Source organism: Zootermopsis nevadensis, unplaced genomic scaffold (genome assembly GCF_977971745.1).
Source record: "Zootermopsis nevadensis isolate Lab colony 2312 unplaced genomic scaffold, Znev_1.0 Znev_ptg000030l, whole genome shotgun sequence".
Classification (NCBI taxonomy): domain Eukaryota; kingdom Metazoa; phylum Arthropoda; class Insecta; order Blattodea; family Termopsidae; genus Zootermopsis; species Zootermopsis nevadensis.
The window spans coordinates 11,288,008-11,312,089 of NW_028259162.1; the positions used below are offsets into that span (position 1 = coordinate 11,288,008).

Consider the following 24,082-nt stretch of genomic DNA (forward strand, 5'->3'; position numbering starts at 1 on the left):
AAGTTTGAACTGACACAGATCAGAGTACTATTAAGTTGAAGACAAAGAAAAAGCGGCTATTCAACGATTCTACATCAACTGATAATACTGTCAGTAAGAAGATGCAGAAATTAAAATGAGAAGGAGCAGTAAAGCGGGAACTGGGCGAAAAATGTTGAATTGCACATATTTATAGATAGACGTTTAACATTACAACCTGAAATAAATTAAAACTTTGAAATAATAGGACTAGAAATAATGTCTCTGTACTGTATGAAGTTCCATTGGTTGCTTGTTTTATAATGCAACAACCGGAAAGACAGTATAATAATATGTAAAATTATTCGTTTCGACTTATCATTTTACCGGACGTAATAAAATGCCTAACTACATAAGTACAGTTAAATTGTTGGAATATTTCATTGCGATAAATACTAAACGTGGCCATAAACGATTGCATTTATATTTCTTCTGACTTTGTACGTTTCATTGCAGAAAAGTGTTCCATTACAATCGGAGGCCTTTTCTTCTCACGAAACTATATCTGGAATAAAGCCAAATAAATTATTCTTAACTTGCAGAGCGGAGGAAAATGAAACTGAGCACAATTTAAATGTAAAGTTACCCACATGTCATACAATTACATTTTCTTCAGTATGAACGTAAGTGTATTCCATCAAAACGTCTTCACGAAAGACAATGTATATTTTAAGTACTGTATGCTACAACTGATTAAAGCCACGAATTTTAATACATCAAATGTACCTACTGATTTTATTTCATTAGACCAATACTAGTTGATGGTTATTTGTTTATGTTTATTGATCCAATCTTCACTCTGAAGTACAAATCCAACATAAGAATTAACCTATCTTGGAAAGTGATAAGGATATCAAACTTTCTACCAAGAGTACAAGACAAACAAATTCACCTCTTGGACTATATACATACATATACACCTCAATATCATATTTCCTCAAAGTATTAACAACGTCTTTTTGTGTAGATTTGAAACGTTTGTGTAACTATCTCTTGTAGTATACAATTCTAGATTAAGTTGATAACCACACATGTCGAGACAAGTGCTTCTGTAGAAGCAAATATTTACTTACGTAGTCAAAACGTTAGCCGCCTTTTAAGAAACCTGAAGGTTTATTATCATGTTCACAAGTATGCGCCACGTGACCATATCCTGAACTAGATGAATCCGATTCTCACATTCACACCCTATTTATTTAAGACTCATTTTAATATTATTCTCCCATGTGATTCTTTACTTAAAGTTTACCTACTAAAATTCTGTATGTCTCTTATGCATGCTACATACACTATCCATCTCATCCTCCTTGATTTCATAACCCCATCTGTAAATTATACACGGTACTCATTATGAAGCTTCTCACTAACTCTTTAAAGTCAGTGGTAACTATATGTCACGTCTGTTTCAAAAATCAGTAACACTGATTTTTGTATTAATACTTCGTATGATTGTCACTGTAAACATCGATTATTTTATTACGACCAAGGAGACCAACATCGATATTTTCACCGACAAAAAATCTAAAATCGCATACAAATTGTTATTTATCTCTAAGATTTTGTAAAGCATTCTGTGACGAGACATAATTTAATGTCATGCAAAAATTAAAGTAGCATGAAAAATATGTTAATGAATTTTAATTTTAAGACAACTGGCAAGTTATATTTAAGGTAAATGTGTGAATCTAATTACGTCAGTAGATACAAATTATTAAATATACGTGTATCAAAAACTTAAAAGGTGGGTGTATGATGAAAGCTAATAATATGACGACGTATAATTTTTGGCGTTATGTTTCATAAATAAATGTAAACTGATATTTTCCCTCACTCTACTTAACGTTACTTTATGTAAATACTTCAAATAACCCGACGCCAGGGATTATGTGCCTAGGTAAGGGGTTTTGTTAAGGGAGCTCCGCAATATCAGTATGGAAAACACGAATAGTAAAGCCGATGAAGTTGATCGTGAGTATTTCTTTCGTTTAGTTTCTTCAGCGTCATATTCCACCCGAGGCAGGGAAGTTTTATGGAGATGTTGATGGATCAGACTCCATGAATAATGAATCAGAGATGATTTGAAAGGAAGCGCCTATCGGTCGGCCATGTTTTAAAGCAGACAACAACACCATCAAAGCATCGGACATGCAGCAGATCAGACAGCTAACAATCCAGAATTCTGTAATTGCATTTTATGACAAATCCTCAAAACAGAATAAGACCATCTACATAAAATTCGCTATACACAAAACTAATTATAAGAACCATTGTTTCTCCATAGTAAATCTGCCTGATTAAAAATCTGTATATAATTTTAGTCTGTGACTTTTCAAATTCATTATATTAAAAGTCATAAAGATGACCAATGAGATTTAATATGTAACAAAATAATATACTCATGCCCTTCATCTTCACTGACTATCTAGTTTGTTAATTGGTATAAAAATAAATATAACGATGTGTGTAGACGGTGTAATGTCAAACAAATGTCAAATAAATCTCAAAATGAAAAGAGTAAAAATTATACATAACCTTGTTTTTAACGCTTATTCATGTGACAGTCGTTTGTCAATCACTCTAAGACAACAGTTGGAAAACCTCATCCATAAAAGAAAAAGAAAAATATTTCTATAAAATGTGTCCTCAGAGTTTTTGAGCCTTATTGACAAATATTCGTTTGACGAGGAACTAATTTCTATACTTTTCTGCTTTGTATGTTCTTCAACCGGAAGCTCCTTCCTTCGGGATAAAAGTAACCGGAACGTGAAAATAATTAACTTGACACAACGCGGCGTTAGGAATTTGTAAAGCTTTACCTACAAGTCTTCTATAAAACTCGAGAAAATAACATTAACTTCACACCTCACATTTTTATGGACCTTAACCTCTCTGATTCTTCTATAAGTCTTCATGGATAACTATAACTTTTCCATTTTTGCCGTAAAAATATCACACACGAAAGCTACATTAGGTTCGTAGTTTTAGTGTTTCGTACTGCAGGATGGCAGTTAAATTAAGTAGCTTTTCTCACCTTTCCATCTTAACAACAGCTGAATAATAAATGCCAAAAAAAAGTGCATCAAACGTTAAGGCACCATAAACACTTTTTGCTTCGTACTGAGGAGACTCAAACTGTCATAACATCGGAGACCGGCTATCCGTGGTCTATTTCACAGTTTCCTTAAGTTCCTCCAGGCAAATGTAGGGCTAAAATTTTAAAACAGATCGTGAACTATTCCTTCTAGCAACATTTCTGTTATTCATAATTCATAATAACCCCTTCATTAAATGTTATATGTAAATCATTCAATTGTAAAGACGTTTAATAATCGAACAGACAACATTTATAAGTCAGCAGGTGCTAATTTCAATAGTGTGTATAAAGTGTATAGTGTGTCTAATGTGGTACTTTTCTTTCGCAAACAGCAATGAAATATTAGACGAAGTATCTTCAACGAGTAGCAGTGAGAACTACACTAGATTCGGAGAAAATAATTTCTAAATTACAAAAGAATACACAGTAAAGTTACATAAATAAGAGTGACATTGCACTGGAATATAATTATATATTCCATCTTGTCATGTTGTGACATAGAAACGTCTAGTGTGCTGTTACCAAAGTTTCGGAAGAATATATCGCCTCCATCTTCAGCGTCGGTATCATAACACATAAGACCACAATCAAAATTTTCGTCAACGTGGAAACCTCAAATCTTACGTCCCGTTTTGTTTTGAATGTTACTAAACCTTTATCTTCCTGTAATCAATATATAAATGATTTGTGTTGTTAATGTATTCTGGGATGCTTTCTTCTTTTTGATAAAAAGGCTAGAAATAATAAATCAACACGAAAATTTGCTCCTATTACTTACGGATCGACCGCTGTACACGGAGAACAATGGCTACCTTCGTCTTCCCAGACGCGACCCGTTAGAATCCCGAACAAAGAATATCCTGCAAGATATGAATAGCTTCTCTTACTGTTCATCAAACAAATTTCACATCACATCTTAACACAGCTTAAGTCGCATTCACTTCCTCCCTCTTCGACAATACAGAGTTGATACAAACAAACGATTTACCTACTCAACTCTACGGAAGTGCAGTTTTAGTTGTTTCAGTTTTCCGACCAAGATATAAATGCATGACCCCATATAATACGAAGTAGAAGCGCCTAGACAGCAAACAATTAATATGCCTTCTTGTTTTGCCCATGTGCGCTACATCTAAGCCAAACTCCTTCTTGACTTGATATACCTATCTTAAACAGTATATAATGAGTATAAATTATTAAGACCCGTCCCTCCTTGTTAATCTGTATTAGGTATAAATATTCTCCTGAGTAATTTGCTCATGAGCGGTATAATCTCACTCTACAGAATCGATACTTCATGACATGGTCTTCAGATGCAAATATAAATCCCCAAATAACCTTAATTACAAATGCAAAAATCCGAATAAAATAAGATACCATGGGAAACGTCAGACATTGTCGGACATTTATTTTCACTGCATTCGATATCGAAGAGATAAAGACGTTCGCGTGGGTGCGATAACACGAGTTCTTTATTTGTTCGAAGTAAACTAAAGCCCCGATTATCCTTCTTTATTACGCCGTATCCTTTACAGGAGGTTGGCGACATATTATGAACAGGATCCTTCCATCCTTTTCTCCGACTGCGACCTGTTCTTATATGTTTTCTTAGGCAGGTGATACAGAAGTGGTTTGCCATTGCCTTCTTCTGTGTGTATGGAGTAATTTTTGGGATGCCACGGTGAAACCGGGGAAGCCCCGGAGGAAAACTCCGTGTTGCCTAGACCAGTGGTATTAACCTTTTTTGTTCGCGTACCCTCAGATATAATTTCTCTTCAACTTTGTACCCCCAAAGTTGTTGGTGTATAAGTCAAGTTATACGTAGTATATAATCTACGTCTAAAATAAATTAAGTAAATTACATTACTGATTATTCAGTGTTTATCATAAAACAATATATATATTTTTTTAATTTCACGTACCCCCAGGGGTACGCGTACCCCAGGTTGAATACCACTGGCCTAGACCACTGCCTTGCCCAACACAAGTTATAAATTCGGGCACCGCCGGGAATCGAACCCGAGACCCCAGGATTACAAGGCCAGACCACCGTGGCGATTATCCGGGGGCAGATTAACCTGGATACATTTGGTTTAAGCTAAAATTAAAAAAATAATTTAGAAAATCCGTTGTAAATGTTACAACGTTTAGAAATTAATGAACAAAAACAAGAATGACATAAAACTCAACGTATCAACATAAATCAACTGTTGCTAAAATCTGAAGTTTACGGCAATAAAACGAACATCCGCTGGAATCCCTTTTTAAAACTGTTGGTATGTAAAGTATTAAATTGTATATAAAATCCTTTCTGTTATTTGTATATCTAAAAATATAAGTAGTGTACGTATATCTGTGAAGGAACTTACGTATTTGTTACATTTGGGTGTTTTGCTTTCACTTTTGCGTATTATCCGGAGTTTCGATATTATTCGGGAAAATACATTATTACAATAAACCAGTATAATCAGGAGTATAATATAAATATATCTGGACAAGGAACATTACCACTTTCGGGATACGCACGAAGTGAGAATAATAAAGTCTTTTATGAACGACGAGTACAAATAATCCATTTCCTAACGTCTTGATTCTTCAGTGTACCGTACATGTTCGCGTGTCCGCTCATTTATACAAATTTACAAAAGTATACATCTGCTTACAATGACACTAGACACATTCGAAACATCTCAGCAGACTCACTAACAAGTAGCAAAGTAATATTTATAAAGATTTAAGAGTTACTATCATGAAACATAAAAGTACGCATTATTACTGTAGCTTCAATGTTGACAATTTTCAGTTATAAAACTAATTATTCTAATAAAATTGTCATATAATAAAACTCTAAACAGTTAAAGTCAGAATACTTTGGCGTTCTCATCGGAAGAGTGGCTTAAAACAAAAATGAGCTGAGTCAACCCTGATAACACAAGTTTCATGCCACGCTTCATGGTCATAACTCTTTCGTTTCTAAATTATTCTTACTCAGGACACACACAAAATGTTATGGTTACAAACAAAGCCTTTCTCGTTCCATAAAGAACACCAAAACATTAACTCTGATGAAGGATTTATATCTTCAGTTTCGTTTTCGTTGGGTGCTACTGGGATTATGTGTGTTTATTATTATATTTAATTTTTAGTGCAAAATTTAGATGAAAATAAATTAATCAGCAATAGTTACACCTGGTTTAAGATGTCAGCAACGGGAACCTGAGATCTGCACCCTTCTCCTATGGCCACCAGAGGATATTTGTGGTATATTTATATCCAGCGCAACAATAAAGGCTTTTGTAGTGTAAATTTTCTGACAGCTACAAATTACCCCAATTAAAAAACACAGCGACAGAATAACATGGCAGTCTGAGGGGGTGGGTAGCATATATGACCTACATGTGATGGCAATGCAAAACACGGGGGTGAGCGTCGTTGCTGTAGGAATTTGTCCATCCCCTTCACCGGATAAACAATAGCGTACCACACAACATTATATAAAAGTGCCATCATCACTTCTGTTACGATGGGGTGAGACTATGTCTCTGCGGCAATGGACCGCAAACAGGCTGGCTCATTGTCCATCCTCCACCAAACACGAGTCAATACTCAGAAGCGGTGGAATGTTATTGACATGTGAAGATCGGTGTACTCGGAGGAAGACCTGACCCAGTGCCACTTTGTCCACCAAAAATCCCAAATGGATTGATTACGGCGAGAATATTCGTCCACACAACTGTTTCTTATTTGGTTTTACCCATTCATTTGTTTAATCCACTACATATTTCGATCAAAAATAAACCATTTTTTTATTAAACCAAAAAGTAAATTACAATTAAGCGTTATGTTATGCCATCTGTGTAAATCATCTAACAGGAAGTAAGAATTTACTTGTACGCATGAATTGTAGATATAACACCATTATAAACTGATTTAAAGTTACGCGTATATGGGAAACAAGATGTACATTACATAACACACATGGAATGTGATCCATGTCTACTATATTGCACTAGTTTCCATGAACCACAGATAAGTTAGAGCCAGTTTATTTGAAAGCTTAACAACTATTCCGTTGGAACTCAGCTATAGCCTGCCATGCAGATAATACAAGGAATGCCTTGAGCAGAATTACTGCGTCATTTATAGGTTATTTCTACATTCTCATCCACACGTGATGCAGAGCGTTAAGGGCTGAAGTTATTTTATGCTACGTCTGTTGAATATGTGAACTATTTCTGTCCCAAGTCTGATGCAGTGTGGAGTAGGCGTTGTGGCATAGAAGCAACACGACGGTTTTAAAACCGCCATTAACAGAAAGACATGAAAGGCCCGCATTTATTCAGAGGATCGCATGTGTTGGAAACGCCACCTCATAATTAAAGCATGCCTGCCTCCACTACCAGTTTAAACAAAACCGGAAATGTATTTTCGAAACGGAAAAATGGTAATGTCAAAGAACGTGTATTAAATTAGGGTAGTTTCAACCATACCTTGAAAGAAATAAAGAAATAAAATACAAAGTATCCACACCATCATAAGTATCTCTTACGCATCAATAAACAGAGGTGTTAATAAAAATCTAAATAAATGGCAAGTCATCAGACAGACGCCGCACATTTTTAAATCCCTCTTATGATTTATAAAGTCAGGCTTTGCCCCAAACACAACCTATAAGTTTTATTTTTAAACATACTTACAATATCTCATAATAAAAAACGCTAAAATGTAGAAATATATTCTAATCTGGAGTGGGTACGCAATTACAGTATTTGCATCCTTAACCGGTTTTTCAAATCCGTTTACTGTACAGTTATTATTGACGACCTAACGCAAATGGATTAATTTCGTGAAGTCCAGTTTCTGTTTCAGATTTAAGGTTTCTATGGAGGAGACTTCTACTCTACAGATGGAGGCGACATGCTCCTACAAGCCAAAAACTACACAACCCACATCACAGTCCATTTTTCTGTGCTTGACAATAATTACCTCCGTATACCACACTGTAAACTATGCATAACAATAAAAAATAATCTTTATTAATATAAAAAACTTTCCTAAAACATTTTACGATCTAAAAGTGTTTATTAAAATATGTCTGTGAATAATCATGCGTTAAAATGTCAATGTAAGTAAAGTGATAGCCAGTTACAATGAACGTTGTACTTGGTCGATACATTTTAGAAAAACGCCTGTAATACTGTATACTACAGGCCAAATCTAAAATAGTGTTTCTGAATCGGTAGTCCGTGGCTTAAATTATCCCGGTCTTCAAATTGTAATAATAGGGGTAAAAATAGGGGTTTTGTTTTTTCTAAAAAATCACACAAAGGCGTTAATTTTTACACTGCAAGTAAAACTTTTTCGACATATTATTATGATGACGGCTGACTTCTGGAATGTTACTAATTATAGTCTGGTAGACTAACCGACGTTTCAGAGGAACTTAGCGCCTCCATAATCAGTGTTATCCCCCTATCAGAATACTTGCCGAAAAATTCCAGAAGACAGCCATCTTCATACACGCCTTGAGAACCTAAACTCCCGTGCTTATTGCTGGCGTTATCAAAGCATGCAGAATTTTATCAGCTCTTATATTAATCTATTTCACACTGAGTCAAAAACAGGGCACAGAAGTTTCGATATGAAACGGCATTGTGCTACAAAATGTGTTTTCATCTAGATTCTTAACACCGGTATTGAACGCGCAATACGAAAATTCATATAGGCGGAACTGCTGAAGTCTCTTACTGTATAATATAGAAGCGCCGGTAGGAGACAGATATCTGGGACGATGTTATTGCATGACGTTTCAAAAGCAGCGCAGAGGAGGCGGGAATGGAAGCGAGAGAAATCACCAATGCTGAAAGAGCAACACACCGGCGGTTTCAGGAAGTGCTGAAAGCTGAACAGATATATTCAGCCAGCATAAACGATTCAAAGTACGGGAGCATATATTGCCACCAAGGCAACAGATACAGTCTCATTGTCGTACTGTGGAGACACAGAACTGAAAACAAAACAAAAATCATCTCTAATCACCACATTACGTCACGAATTCTTTGGGCAATGTGCACGTAAGAGATGCAGCTGCTGATTCGAGTAGCCGGCCCAAATAAACACTAGGGCCTTGGTTTCGAAACTCAGAAAGTGCAGGGATGTTTGTGTGCGTTTCTCGTCACTACCAATCATGGCCATAATCCGTTAAACGTAGGAGTTCTGCCAAGGTCTAATCTTCAATGCAAATTAAATGTGTGTGAAGTAAACAGCAGAAACAGAAATATAACTATCGAATAATAAGGGGAATTATATTTAGGGTTCTCAGAACGTAATGTTTTTGTAAAATTAATAAATAGTTTGAAGTTTTCTCTTCAGAAAGTTTGTGCACAGTAAAAATATATCATATAAACATACTAGAGGTAGTAAATATGCAATATATTTCAAAATCGTTCCACTGAAACACTTGTTTAATCTAAATAATATTTAGAAATCCAGTCCCTATCTGAGAGAAAGCACAACGCGTCTCAATTACAAAGATGAATTGTTTAATGTTGTTTAAAAAAATATTCTGATAATCATAACGAATTCACGAATGGACTCTGCTGAGAAACTGAGTCAGTAAACGTTAAAGCAGGTGGTACAGTACGTGTAGTTGTCACTGTTCTGTAAAGGGTTCACACCACCTTCAAATTCCATTGTGCACCAGTATTTGTTCATGAACTAAGATGTGTTTAAAAGGCTACCCACGCGCCTATAAATTAAATATATGCATGTGCACATTATACATCGGGGAAGTGGAGGAATAAGTCCAGTACATTCTCAATATGGGCAGCAGATGGTGTAAGTAAACAGCTTCACGCTCCGGTCGTTTTACCCATAAGGAAAATGCCCACGATAAACAGCGTATAGGGGGTTGAAAATCTCAGAGTCCGTTTCGACGTGGTAGCGAAAAATGAAATCTCTGTAAATGCCGAGATTCGAACCCTGATCGTTCTGCATCCTGTAACCTAGTCATTATACTCACTGAGTTAGCCAGACCCTTCATATACCGCATTTACTCGATTTCGAGACGAACTTTTTCGCATCTAAGGTTTCTGAAAGGGTGGTGCATTTTACATTTTATAGCGTGCAAGAATTGATATAGTGTATTTTTTCCTGCAAACCTATTACAAAATCAAGATTGCGTCTTACAATCGATGACGTCCTTAAATCGAGGAAATAAGGTAATTTCCTTCATATAACAGGATACCAGTGACAGAAATCTCGATTTAAGTATGAAATTACTCACCATGATCAAAGTTGTGTTCACAAAGTAAAACTTTCAACGAACAAGCTGATTAATAACTTGCAAAAAATATTAAATATCTCAAAGTATACCGTTGATGGTTAGGCTTTCTCAGGGCTTTCAGTATTCCAATCTCCCGTCGACAAATTTAATAAGCTTGTTATCATGATGTAAACATCAACAGCAGTCATATTGCGACCATGGAGTACAGCCTGAGCTCATTAAAATTTCCTTAGAAAAATACAACTGATTAACAATATCTATAACTCAGATTTACGAATTACCGTGGGGTGTAAGACATGTACGGTCTTTGTCAGATAGAGTAATGAGATCATGGGTTCGAATCCCACTCCAATCACGAATATTTTTCGAGATTCTCTGTAAAAAATGTCCCGTTACGCACTACGGAGTTCCTTTTTTTTGGGGGGGGGGATCTAGCTCCTACCCGTTCTTGACCTTAGCACTAGATGAGGAGAGGGGGTGAGTGGTCAGCCTAACGTTCCAGCCGCGCTTATCCCCGGTGAAGGGATCCCCATTACTCAGTGGACAGGAAGCTAGGTTTGTTACCCATGGCTGGGTGGGCCCCAGACTGTAAAAAAGATTATTTTTCCCCTGCCGGAGACAGAATCCCATTCGTCCAGACACTATATTTACTGAGCTACCCCGACACCTGCTGATTTTTAAGTTTAAAACCGTATCGTATCATAAATTCGTCATGACGTTTTCCGTTGCCGTTTTGCTGCTTAATGAATTCCGTACAAGTCAATTTATATGTAGCAATTTTCTTTGCACACTAAGAACGTCCATACAATGCCGACGTAGATATAGTCAAAACTCAGACACGTTCACACACGTTTCCAAACGAATCCGATATTAATCACGATTCCATTATCTTAGGCTGTCGCACAAATACAATAAATGAGATATTTTTTTCGATACTGAAATTTAATAAGTCTAAAGCCTTTATAAATGTAAGCCTACTATAATACGAGGGCGTAAATGTCAGGTATTTGAAGACACTGATGAAGAAGGAAGAGAGATACAATTGTGGCAAACAGGCCTCGATGCACAAATGCGATTCATAGTCACAAAACAAAACATGTAAGAACTTTCTGTACAGAAGTTCGAATATCACTTCAACAGAACGCTAAAGATATGAAATCAAACACTCCATTCTATCAGTTCTGACAGACCAACGAGTATGTTTCTGAAGAAACAGATACTAGCTCTAACGTGTTTTTCACTAAAGTGTTCTAGTGTCAGACCCACGGGTGATACACATATGGAATATAATATGCACTTCCAACCCTTTTAAGCATTCTTTATTTAAAATTTTAACTTTTTGCTGAGATCGATCGTTGCAGTCCCTGCAAAACTAGGAACAGGAGTACGAAATACAACGGTTCTGTTCTTTGTTAATTCAGCAATTCTTTGTACTCTTTAAATGTATTGACTTAAGCCTTCCTTGCTAGTTGCCAACGATAGCTACACTTTTTATAGCAACTCGTAACTAAAACTATCAATCTGAAATGAACTGAAGAGATGAAAGCCTTCGTTTCACTACGCACATTAGAATTTTAAAGCCAACGTACAGCTGTTTTTAAATCAATGTCGGTCGAGTAGTGAGGTTTGTCCGAAAATATTACATTTGTCGCCTTTTCCGTAAGAAGATGGCTGTCTCCTGGGATGTAGCGTGGCGTAATCTGATAGACGTTACAGACGTTTCAGAAGTGCATGCTGTCTCCATCATCGCCCGGATGACGGAGGCAGCAAGGACCTGTGAAACGATGATAAACTTCTGCCAGACTACACGGCGCTTCTACCCAGAAAACAGCCATCTTCATACTCACCGCCGTCAAAATCTCAAACTCTTCCTTCCCATAAGTTTTATTGGTACAATCCTAACACTATGTTGTGCTCTGTAGATGGCCATGTTTATCTGTAAATATGTATGTTTTACCTGTATAACTGCTTGAATTTCATTTGCTTGTTATTGTTGTTGTTGTTGTTGTTGCTGATGATGATGATACAGGCTAATAAATCAGGTCTGCAGGAATATTAAGGGGGGGAAGGTAATAGAAGCGGTCGAAATATTCGTAAAACTGCAGATTCTCTAGTGTCCAAAGTATGGCTATTGGCTTCTCTACATTTTAAAGTTCTTTCCAGACAGTACATTTCCTTCGAGTTCCGGGCTGAAATAAGAATCGGCTGACCTGCCAGTATTCATTAAATGCACGCAAAAAGGACGTACGGACTTAAAAGCACAAAAAAGGACAAAAACTAACACGGCACAGGGGAATTACGGAGCAAAAGTAATTTATTTTATACGTTACATCCCCTTGTTGACATGGGTTCTAATGCAGACCTACTACTTCAAGTTAATGCTGAAACAGATGTAATGTGTACATATGTATCGCAAAAATATGAACTCTAGTTACGAAACGGTCCACAATGAAAGCAAAAGCAAGCTTTGATATTCCGATATCTCATAGGCTTTGGTACTCATTTATTACGGATACAAGTCGATAAAAGTTGAAGATATTAACAAGGTTTTCGTGTACTTCTCCTATTATACGATTTTTAATGAGGAGCCATTTTTTATAAATTAATAAACGTCTAATTTAGCTTCGTGTAAGGTAGGTGTTATAATTGACCAGTAAGCTTACGCACAGCAGTCAAATTCATCTGAAGACGTTTAACTACATCTCTATTAGTACAAAATCTAATTTAGTTTCTAAGATGAAACGTGCTGAATAACGGACGGATGGATGAACACACTAAGAGAAACGATCTCCATATTATAATTAGGCGTAAGTCCACGGAGCAGAATCCTTGATACGCTAGTAGTCGCTCAGTTGGTGAGGAAATCAGCCACTTTATATGGAACCAAAATGTTAATTTCCGTATTCATACAAACCGATACTAAACCGTATCCCGAGTGACTTCAATTCACTTTAATAATATAGTATCTATTTTGATAGTATATATATATATATATATATATATATATATATATATATATATAAACCTTATCATCTACATCCAATCCTTTCAGGTTTTTTGAAGTAAAATTCTGTAGTTATATATCATCTCTTCCACGCATGCTACATGCCACGTTCTATTATCCTTACGTTTATAATTATTACTACACACAGGGAAAATAAATAACAAGTTTAAACTCCATAAAACCAGAATTTTATCCTTGACCTAAAACGGTTCCGTCTTACGCGCAAGGGTGTAGATAGTTTCTCGTAATTCTGACTTGGGAAAGCGGTTCGTTCTACACTGCTGACGCAAAAGTTTCCCTGCAGTGATTAAATTCTGTTATATGTATGTTTTCCTTTAATCCTCGGAGCCTTCCACACTCGAAACCTTTTCGCCCCGCGATGCAGTAAACCCCAAACCTTGCTCAATCGGTTCGCCTTGCAGCAACTACATCGATAATGGTGCAGCGACCCCAAACTCTGAGCTATGGTCACTTACCACAATCACTAGCATCAGTCTTCTAATACACCTAATTCATAAACATTAAGCATTAATAGTCTAATAGTAGTACGTGGCAAAGTTGTCTCTGGAGCTTAATTAAGCACGCTATGAAGACGTAGGGGGGATAAAGGCATAGTTCCATGCATTATTAATCTCGGAATAGATGCCATTGGTCATCTTCACGCCCAGCACGCTTAGCTCCAGGATAAATAGCTCTCGGTATCCATTAGATAGGAGGCAGTTAGTATAACACACCCCTCTACATGAAATAAGCTAACTAATCAGTCAGCAACATTTACCGCCAAGGTATAAACGTAACATACGTGCAGCAGACTCTAATTGCCTTGGCAATGTGTATAGGCACAAATATAACTTTATTTAGATATTAGTTCGTTAGATAAGAGTGTTTTAACGTGTCAAAGTTCAGACTGATTCCTATATCTCAATCCGATTCCTCACGCGAGACTTACTAATCGCCTTGGTAATGGAAGCACTAAGTACGTCTGAAACGTCGGTAAGCTTCTAGTAGACTACACGGCGCTAAAACTCATCTTCATACTCGCCACTGTGAGAATCTGAAACCGTACTTAGTTTTTACTTATTTACACAAAGTGCATAAATTGATCGCAGAATGTAAATGTAGTTTATAACTGTAGACCGTTCCACTCCAGTTTCAGCAAGATATCATTAACGTTCATACCTAAATAAAAATCTGAACTTTCTGAAAGTAGAATATGGAGGGTTAAATGCTGATTGCAGAACAGGTACAGGAGTTAATGAGGATTTGAAAGCCAGTCGACCGATGCTGACAAGTAAAAGTAACGTAGAATTACAACGTCGGCTTAAATTAAACGGCCAGTAAAGTTCGTTCTTAAAAGCCGCGGTGCTTTTCCCTTGAGATGACTAAGCTCTCATAAGTTTCACGTTCCAACTTGAGCTTCTGGATAAAAGGCTCGGATACCAAAGAGATAAAATTTCGATGGTTTGACAACCAGAACTTTCAAAGCACAATCTTAGATCAGTTTTTCCCAATATGTTTATACCTGTGCCTGTCTTTGTTATAATTTTGAAACTGGTGGCAAACCGGCCGGATCTGGGGCCTGTAGAGCACTCCCCCACAGGTGTCACGAGGGGTCCGGGGGGGTGTCTTCTACAGGGGAATTTTTGTAATGTAACTGTAATGTTCGAACCTTTGGTGGCATAATCAGGCTTAATTTGTGCAATAATATAATAAAACGCTCAATTAATATTATGTGACCAATTTATTATTATTATTATTATTATGAGAATCATCATCATCATAAAAGAAAAATAACTTTTCAAACCAAAACACAAAAAAAAGTTCTAAACACGTACGTGGTCGAAAATGGCACAAAGTTTTTGACGGGTTTGTTTCATGCAGTTGAATAAATTGTTGACCCACAAATTCGAAATTTAAAACAATACATATCTGGAGTAAATCAGAAGATGGACACTATGACTAACACCACCCTACACTGTTGTAGACTTCATAGAGTGCGAATGTGCAGACACGTGGCAAAGGCTTCAATTTTGGTATACAGACACACGTGTGCCTTAGAATTGTAGTTGCCTCGACAACGTTTCCTCTTGGCCAACCTACTTTACGGGAGTCCTAAGTAAATACCTGTGACATATGTAGCGCGGTAGGAAAGTGGTGTTGCGGGAATGCATAACCCTTTATTCCTGGGTGGAGAACATTCGTCTTTAGTACAAAGATATTTCTCAAGTCTTTGTTTCATACCGCAGCTCCGCTATCGGTAGTATAGTTATTATTTGTTTCTTTTGTCATTGCTGACTATTTTATAACTACCAATGCTCTAAGTATTACCAGTAATGTTTACAACAAATTAGAACAAGTATAACGTTTTTAGGTCTACTAGTAGTGCAGCACGTGACTTCCATGCCCGCATACGTCACAGGGGCCTGTTCACTCCCTCGCAGAGTAATTAAACGAGCAAACCGTGTGCATTCAGACTTCCGACGAATTTAGGTCTTGTACGAACGCGTCACCATACAAATCTCACAAACCAAGTTACACTGATTAGTAACGTGTTATGAAACCAAACTATTACACACGGCTTTTGTTAGTTTTATGTTGTTACCCTTCTGGTCAAGAATGTATGGAAATAAATGACCTGTTTAGGCATCAACGTTGCAAATGACTAGTAGTCTCTTTTGTATTTGTCTTCATTTTACGATACTAACCTAACCTAACGCTACTTAAGAAGATGTTTTGGACGTATAATGTTCTTCATCCTCCAATGACACTATACTAGTTTTATTTATACTGTGCAATTTCTCTCCGGCGGGGTCCTCTAAAATACCTTCATTTTCTCTGCGGTCTAATAAACTGTAGCCTGCTCTGCGTCTCATGAATTTCGTCTCGCTGTCTTACATCCCTTTTTCCAATGTCCATATTTCTCAGCTACAGAAGTAGTGAGACGGTTGAAATATAGTACATATTAATCTACATTTTATCTACATTTGGTTTCAATACATTTTTCAGTTCTCAAAATTTGTAAATAATTCCTTATCTCGGAAATTACGTAAATATTTTTCATTTTCCTAAACCAACTGCACAGCAGCTACATACTTGTAACGTGAATTAATCTGGATCAGAACGGGAGCCGGTGGAAAGTTCTAGTGGGCACGTAATGAAATTTCAGGTCTTATGAAACGCATGAAAAAATCTTGACCAGCTTAACGTACAATTACCTTCTCAAGAATGACTCCTCTCCATGAAGTACGTTACTTAGCTGTATACTTTTCAAAAATCTCTCAGCATTTAACATTTCAACATAGTATATTTAATGGATGTAGCGAATGCAGTTCATTAGTTCAACTTCATAAATTCTAACACCTTCATGTCGGCAAAGCTGACAGGTAAATAAAAAAAATATGAAGGTGACATCTCCAGTTACATGATGTTCATACCAAGTTTTTTTTAAAATCGGTCGATTAGTATTCCTAACGATCATGTCCACACTTGAATCTGAAGACAAGCAAACATACCTTTCTCCTTATTGCAATCTAAAGAAGAAAGGATGTTCCTTTCAACCCTAATAAGACGTCATCGGACCCCGGTAAACAACTGTGCTGTATTCTAGTAAACGTTTTCTGGCTACACATAATGACAACACAACTTAAAATATTTAAAGAACGCACAACTCTTAAGAAACCCTATTAAAATGAAATCAATTATTTAAAAATAATTTAAAGCCTTCGCCGCAGAGCGGAGAAGTTTCACGGTTGCTGCAACTTTCATATTTAAATAAAAATTTCAAGCAAATATCAAAGAATGAAAAGTTACAACGTTGTTATTCTTCAGTTCCGTTTATGGTTGCAACGCAGACCTAGCGTAAAAAATTTCTCATCTGTAACCGGGAACAGAATATGATTTTGAACAAACTTAAAAATTACTTTGGACTGATTCTTCATCACACAGATGAATAAACGTATACTTAACGTAGAGAGACGAATGGGTAGTGATATCAAAAATTATATACCATCACAGAGTAAAGTGAAAGATGTTGGTTAATTCGGAATTCAGGCTTTACATGATACAACGTATGGATATTTTCACCAATACAGCAACAAGATTAATTTGTCAGCATGTTCCCTGAACAAAAGGTTGTATTTCGAAATACACCTTAAAAGTTCACCAGATTATGTAATGTTATGTAACGTGTGCTCCAATGAGAAAACAACATTTTTGGTTCTAGGATAACATATTAATACAGTCAGTACTGAGTGTAAAGTAACGTACATCTGACTACTACAGTCCTGTAACCTAAATCGGAGAATGTGTACATCTTAAGAAATTCTCTTGGAAATGATGTACAGAGTAGAGAGTGGCAGAGAGAAATTTAACACGTGTATAAAGACTGTATTACCTCTACAGTTTTAATAACTTCAAAGAAAGCCCAACAATTGAATGTGGTGTTCCACAAGGTCCATAATCAGAGTCACAGGCCCATAACTACAGACAGAACTGCACCAAACACTGGCGAATGCTCCGGTCAGTCTAGAAATGAACCGACAGACCAATGAAACAAAGGAAATACAAAAGAAATGTTTCACTATATAAAATAACAGCAGCATACTGTTATTATTTTTATTAAAATTTGCTTTCTGGCTGTTAATACAACACGCAGATAATAAAGAACTGAATTTTAAATACCTTAGCATTTCGGTGCATTAGCCTTTAGGGGGATGGGAGATTTAATACTATAGCATATCAACGCGACCTGAATCCCAGAGCAGTATTCGCCACTGGTTTTAGCTCTACAGCAATGCACTATATTTCAATATGAAAAACACCGATCTGGAATCAGAATTTTTAAATTTCTCGTGCTTAATTATAAGTTATCCAAATATTAAAGTAACGGCAGCCGCATTCGACATACATCCTAAATATGACGTTGACCTGAACGTGACCTCAAACTGACATGAGTACGGTCACAGAGGCTCCTACCATTCGGCAGAAATATGGGTTTGAAAAAATGGTTTTTAAATTACCTGGAAAAATTCAATCTCATATATTCCAAAAACCCTCCGTCTGATATTGCAGTGGCCTTGAAATGATGTTCACCTGTCAGTGACCTCAAACTGACAGAAGTATGGTCAATCAGATTCAAACAGATGGGTAGAAATATGGGTTTGATAAAATGACTTCCGAATGATATTGAAAATTTTAAAGTCTTATATTCGGCAAACCGCCGGAGTGATTCTGTCGTGACTTTGACATATCTCTGACCGGTCCGTGATCTCGAACTGAGATGAGTATGGTCCTTTAGACATCTATAGCTCAGCAGAAAAATGCGTTTGAAAAAATAACTTTCAAATAAACTTGAGAAATTTAAAGTCATATATATGGCAAACCATGGGACTGATATTGTCGTGACTCTATCATGACGCTGACCTGACCGTGACCTCAAACTGACATGAGTACGGTCACAGAGGCTCCTACCATTCGGCAGAAATATGGATTTGAAAAAATGGTTTTTAAATTACCTTGAAAAATTCCATCTCATATATTCCAAAAAACCCTTGGGCTGATATTGCAGTGGCCTTGACATGATGATAGTGATATTACCTTATATTTCGCTGTTGGCTGTACTTTGGGTTGCAGCGTCGTGTAGGCTGGTAAAATTTATCAAGCTTTTAGAGATCCTTGTTGCCTCCATCATCAGGGCGATGAGATGTGACGCATCGCCAGTCAACCCAGAATACGGTCATGAGACCCTCAAATCCTACTATATCCTACGTTGTTGAAACCGCGTCATAAAATGAGACCATAAATGTCAATACGTTCAACTGTCATTACACAAGAGCGCTTCCGTCACAATTCCATTGTAACCCACCCTGGTTAAATTTCAAAGCTCCCATAAACATTGGAAAACTGTAACGATTCGAATTTCCATTTCATGCCAACTGATTTCGTAACAGGGCGTTAAGTGACAATTTAATTTCGCTTAGTGGTTTAAATGTCCACGGATACTGAATAAGTTTTTCAATAGAAAAAACAAGTGTCCACCACTAGCTATCAGCTTATGACACTGAACTCGATTTAGATAAGACAGCTGTTTAACCAAACATTTCATGCTGGTAAAATTATATGTCAAACATCTTAACAGTAACGACGTGAGCTTCGCAGCTTATTCAGTGAGCGTATTCAATACAGTAGCTACGAGCAGATCGAGAGGGGTTCATAACGAGAACGGGTGTTAGGACGTTATTCTTCGCCACAACGTCAATAACTGCTCTACTGATCTACACAGTGTTCTGTCCTATGGCTACGGAGTAATAACGAATGAATGGGCTGTGAATTATAGCATTTGCCTCCATCAAGAATACGCAACGCCTCCATGGTGCGCTATCCATTCACATGAGTACCAATAATTATTAATAATGCCAGTGGCACATTTCAGTGTTTAAGGTAATACGAAGTTTATTTAACCACCACACTCTTGTGACAACAACAGAAAGACTTTTTGTAGTGTGGTGGAACTCGTAACCACTGACAACAGTAGTTTATGTCAGGGATCGGCAACCTGCGGCCAGTGTGTGGGCCCGCGGTAACGAAAACGTTGGGGACTAGTTGAGAATGTTAAACTGATCCGCTTTGGACATGACAGACCCAACAAGTAGATGCATGTTAACGGATGAGACACAGGTCATGCTAGGGCCGGGGACGAAGAGAGCCGTATGATGGTTTCGCGTGTCATTATCCAATTTGCGTTTGCAATTGATACACCAGTATCATAAAGGCTATTCAGAACTTAGTAACGGTTTCAATCCTTTACAGCCGAAGCCCGTCTAAGTAACATTTAATAATCCAGTCCGTACCGCAAAGAAAACACCACACTTTACCATTACTAAGACCAATTTGTTTAAGAAAATAATCCCTATTTACAGTTAGACTCATACGAAACAGATAAATCCAAAATGAGGCGTTACTGACTTAATGCAGACGGTACATATAGTTACCACTAGTCTTTAAATGCTTATCATTCACGGAAAGTAAGAATATATTTTATTTTAATGCATCCTTCACAAATGATGGTCGGACGGATTCGTAAGGCGGTAATGTGCCTAACTGAAGTTCAGGATATAAAAGTTCGAATTTAGATCGGGTATTCTTAACTGAATTTTCATGTTTTTCTTAGTCCTTCGAGACGGATGCTGGAACAGTAGAACTAATTTAAAACGTTCTTTTATTCCGACTCAGAATTCCTAACATATTCGACGACAAACAGACTTCATATTTCGTACAGACATAAGTACTATTAAACCTGAAAGTATGTCAACAATTCCAGACCCCATATACAGGATGATTTAAAAGGTTAGAGCCAAACTGAAGGAGCGCATAGAGGGACTCAGAGAGAACAACTTTCGAATAGGAATCCATGTCCTCCGAAGTTATCCTGAGTCGGTCGAGGCCATTGAAGGTAGAGAAGTCTGATAACATACCGCTGGAATAATCGTACTTTGCTATTCTCCTACTAGCTTAATTTTGAATCACACGTATCCCGTCAGATTCTACAGAGGCCCCTGGGCTGTTTAGATTGTGTTTGTAAGTTGATAGTGACTGGTGTATTGCTGCTTTTGTAGTCTCGTGTTGGTTATTTGTGAACGCAGAGGCTCCTGGGTTGTTTGTGTTGGCGACTTGATAGTGACTGGTGTCTTGCTGCTTTCGTAATCTTTTTACATTCACTGCTACGTCAAATGGAACGATACACTTCTGCAGAGCTCAGGGACATGCATATGTGGAGGACGAAACTTTGAACACCTGTTGTGAATTTGGTTTATAAGATTGCTAACGTAATCCTTGTACATTAATAAAAAAACAAAATTAATCACTCTGTATAAACAGCTCGGCTACATAATTATCTATCTAGAAGGCTACAGAAGTTTTAATGGGGAATCATCGGGCCGAATAAGAAACATCTTTATTGAAAGGACTCTTTGAACAATCACTCCTTTAATTTCACAAAGACTATTTTTTGTTTTGTTTTGCAAAAGTAGATAACCGGACAATGGTTAACGTCATATTCCCATGTCAATGGTGATTCACGTACGAACATAGGTCTACTTTTATACAAACTACAACATCAAGTATTACATTACAGATCGGATGCAAAAACATTAATTAATTTTGACACTGCTCCATTTTTTGTGGCATAAATCCTTACAATAAAAATTGGTGGTTCCTCGTCGAATTGTTGACTATCGTTTCTCATGAACGCTTATAAAGTACACCTCAATCTGTATCCAATCAACTGTCTTATCTAAAAGCTTAGAACTGTAAGTACAAGACCTCACACTTAGTTTGTATATAGAACATCCGGTAAATTGTAATAAAATACTGAAAACTACACTATGAACAGAAATATTATTGTTAACATATAAATTTCTGCGGTACAAACAACAGCAGATTTCTAACTTCCAGCTGAAGTTAGTAAGGCCTTTAACGTTCAGAAACTCTTATAAATTAATTATTGGCGTACAAGGAAACTTGAAGGCGTATTTTATAAAGTCTTTACATTTCAGTAATTTTACAAATGAGTGAACGTAAACTTAATTTCCAATGACAATGTTCTGTTTCCAAGCGAGTCGCTTTTCATTTCTCCATCACAGTTTTCCTTTTGTTCCATTTTTCTTAGCATGAGCGAACGACAGGATTTACCACGTCTGTGAACCGGCCTGATGAAGAGAAACGGCGAAGACCAAGAACGACTCCTACCTGTTGTCTCTAACAAAGACAAATCAGATATTCAACTTTCGGTACACAGCAGACTTTACAGGGACGCTCTTTCATTATTAACTACGACAACAGCACGGTTTTCAAGTCAGTAAGCCCAGAAGCTTATGTCTACTACTGTTCAATCAAGAATGAACAACTTCGGTAAGTTTCCGTGGTACTTATCATCTCACACGGATTGCAAACTGGCAGGCGAAACCACGGGTGAGAGGACACACCGAAGCAAACCACACCAGCCTCACTGGTAAGAACTGATAACAGATTTAAAAGCTGGAAAACCCAACGCTGTAACATGTGAATCTAGGGGAATAAAACTATCCCGCTACACACTCTGTACGTACTTTGGGGAAGAGACAGCGTAGCTCCTACTTATTCTTAACCTCGGCACTAGATGGAGGTGAGTGGTCAGAGTCACCCACTGGCCGCGCTTTACCCCCGGAAAAATGACCCAGGTACCCATTGTAAGGGTGGCTGTATGGGCCCCAGAACCGGTGTGGACGAAGAGGCTAGAACAACAATCCTCCGTCCCTGTCGGGGATCAAACCCCGATCTTCAAGTGCGTAGTCAGTCGCTACACTGACCGAACTAACATGTCAGCATCTGTTAGCATCGAAACCTTTTATCATGGTCACAATGAGGCAGGCCTTGTTTAATCTGCTTCGGTGTTTTAGCGCCCTATTTCCTATTAACGAGGAGAGGAAAACGTCAAGTATATCGAAACAGAACGGAATATCAAGCGCTGAGTGCACCTTTGAGTAAAAGTGCTTCTAAGCAGTGTGAGTTCAGAATCACAAGGTAAAATTGTAAACATCTGTTCTAGACGTCTAAATCTACCTACGTATCCCTTAAACTGAAAGAACATATATAGAAGGTGTCAGAGCCAGACATCATAAGCTGGCACGAGCACTCGTCTAGTTGCTGAGGTAGACACATATGGCAACATATAAACCAGAACAGAATAAACTCATTCATTCTTCATAAAATATCTGTGTTTAACAGAAACAGCTGAGCACAAAAAAATATCTTAACACAACAGTAGGTCTTCATGACAGCAAATCAGTTACTGGAAACAACAAAATGTGTTTAATTAATCATTTTTTCACGATACGAGTTAAAAGGGTTTAATTTATAGAGTAGCTCACGGCTTATAAAGAAGGGAGCTCAATATATCCATACGTAACAGCGCCATGCAAATATAAATTAGCTGCAGTAAAACAGTATCATCCCTTTAACATACTTTTCCTGCAAGAAAACAGTACTTGGCAAATAAGAATCTTCTGAAAGTGAGAATACGCTTTACATTCGACGCACGTCTCACAAACCGGAAAAAACGGTCAAAAATATCAGGAAATATCGAAACGAGAGAGGAAGAAAAAAAGAGAGATCTGGTAAAATCATCACAAAATTTACATTCAACTCACAGAAATGTATAAATTCCTTTATTGATCGTAAATGTCAGCTGTATTAGTAGTGTTTGGAGTTCACATCTGCTGACCAAACACTGACAAATCCACTGATACTGAGCAAACTGACAAGTTGAAAATTCTTTGGCCGATTATTTTACGGCATTGCATGGAGTCAGAATATTTTTGGCCATAGAATTGAAGGAATACATTACTTTTATATGTACAAGACTACAGCAGCGTTTTAGCTTTCTAAGATAACTGTAAAGAATGGACTGAACACAGCTGAGCGGACTTTCTTTGCACTAGAATAGTAAGTACTGTTTTAACCTGGAACATAACATTTTACTTCCAGAGGACTGTTATTTTATAACTGTAATAAATATTTTCTTTGGTTCAAGATGTCAATTACTAAAATAGTTTTTGCCGTCTGTTAAACACCGAAGAATATTAAGAGATGTCAATTTTGTATTAATTTGAGACAACTTGACATTTTATAGAGTAGATTATCACAG

The 24,082-nt window shown here is 37.1% G+C and overlaps 1 protein-coding gene across 8 annotated transcripts in view; it reads right to left on the reverse strand.

The window, feature by feature from the left end:
- Positions 1 to 24,082, reverse strand: part of LOC147872132 (uncharacterized) — a 331,170-nt gene that overhangs the window by 260,541 nt on the left and 46,547 nt on the right. For 2 of the 8 annotated variants that reach the window (XR_015537934.1, XR_015537937.1), the window contains exon 2: positions 3,891 to 3,972. The exons of 2 other annotated variants lie outside the window; for them this stretch is intronic. The gene's annotated coding sequence lies outside the window, so the exon portion shown is untranslated. Of the gene's footprint in view, positions 1 to 3,890; positions 3,973 to 18,914; positions 19,164 to 24,082 lie in introns of all 8 variants that reach the window. 4 more of the 8 variants (XR_015537933.1, XR_015537932.1, XR_015537936.1 and 1 more) reach the window with 4 other exon arrangements.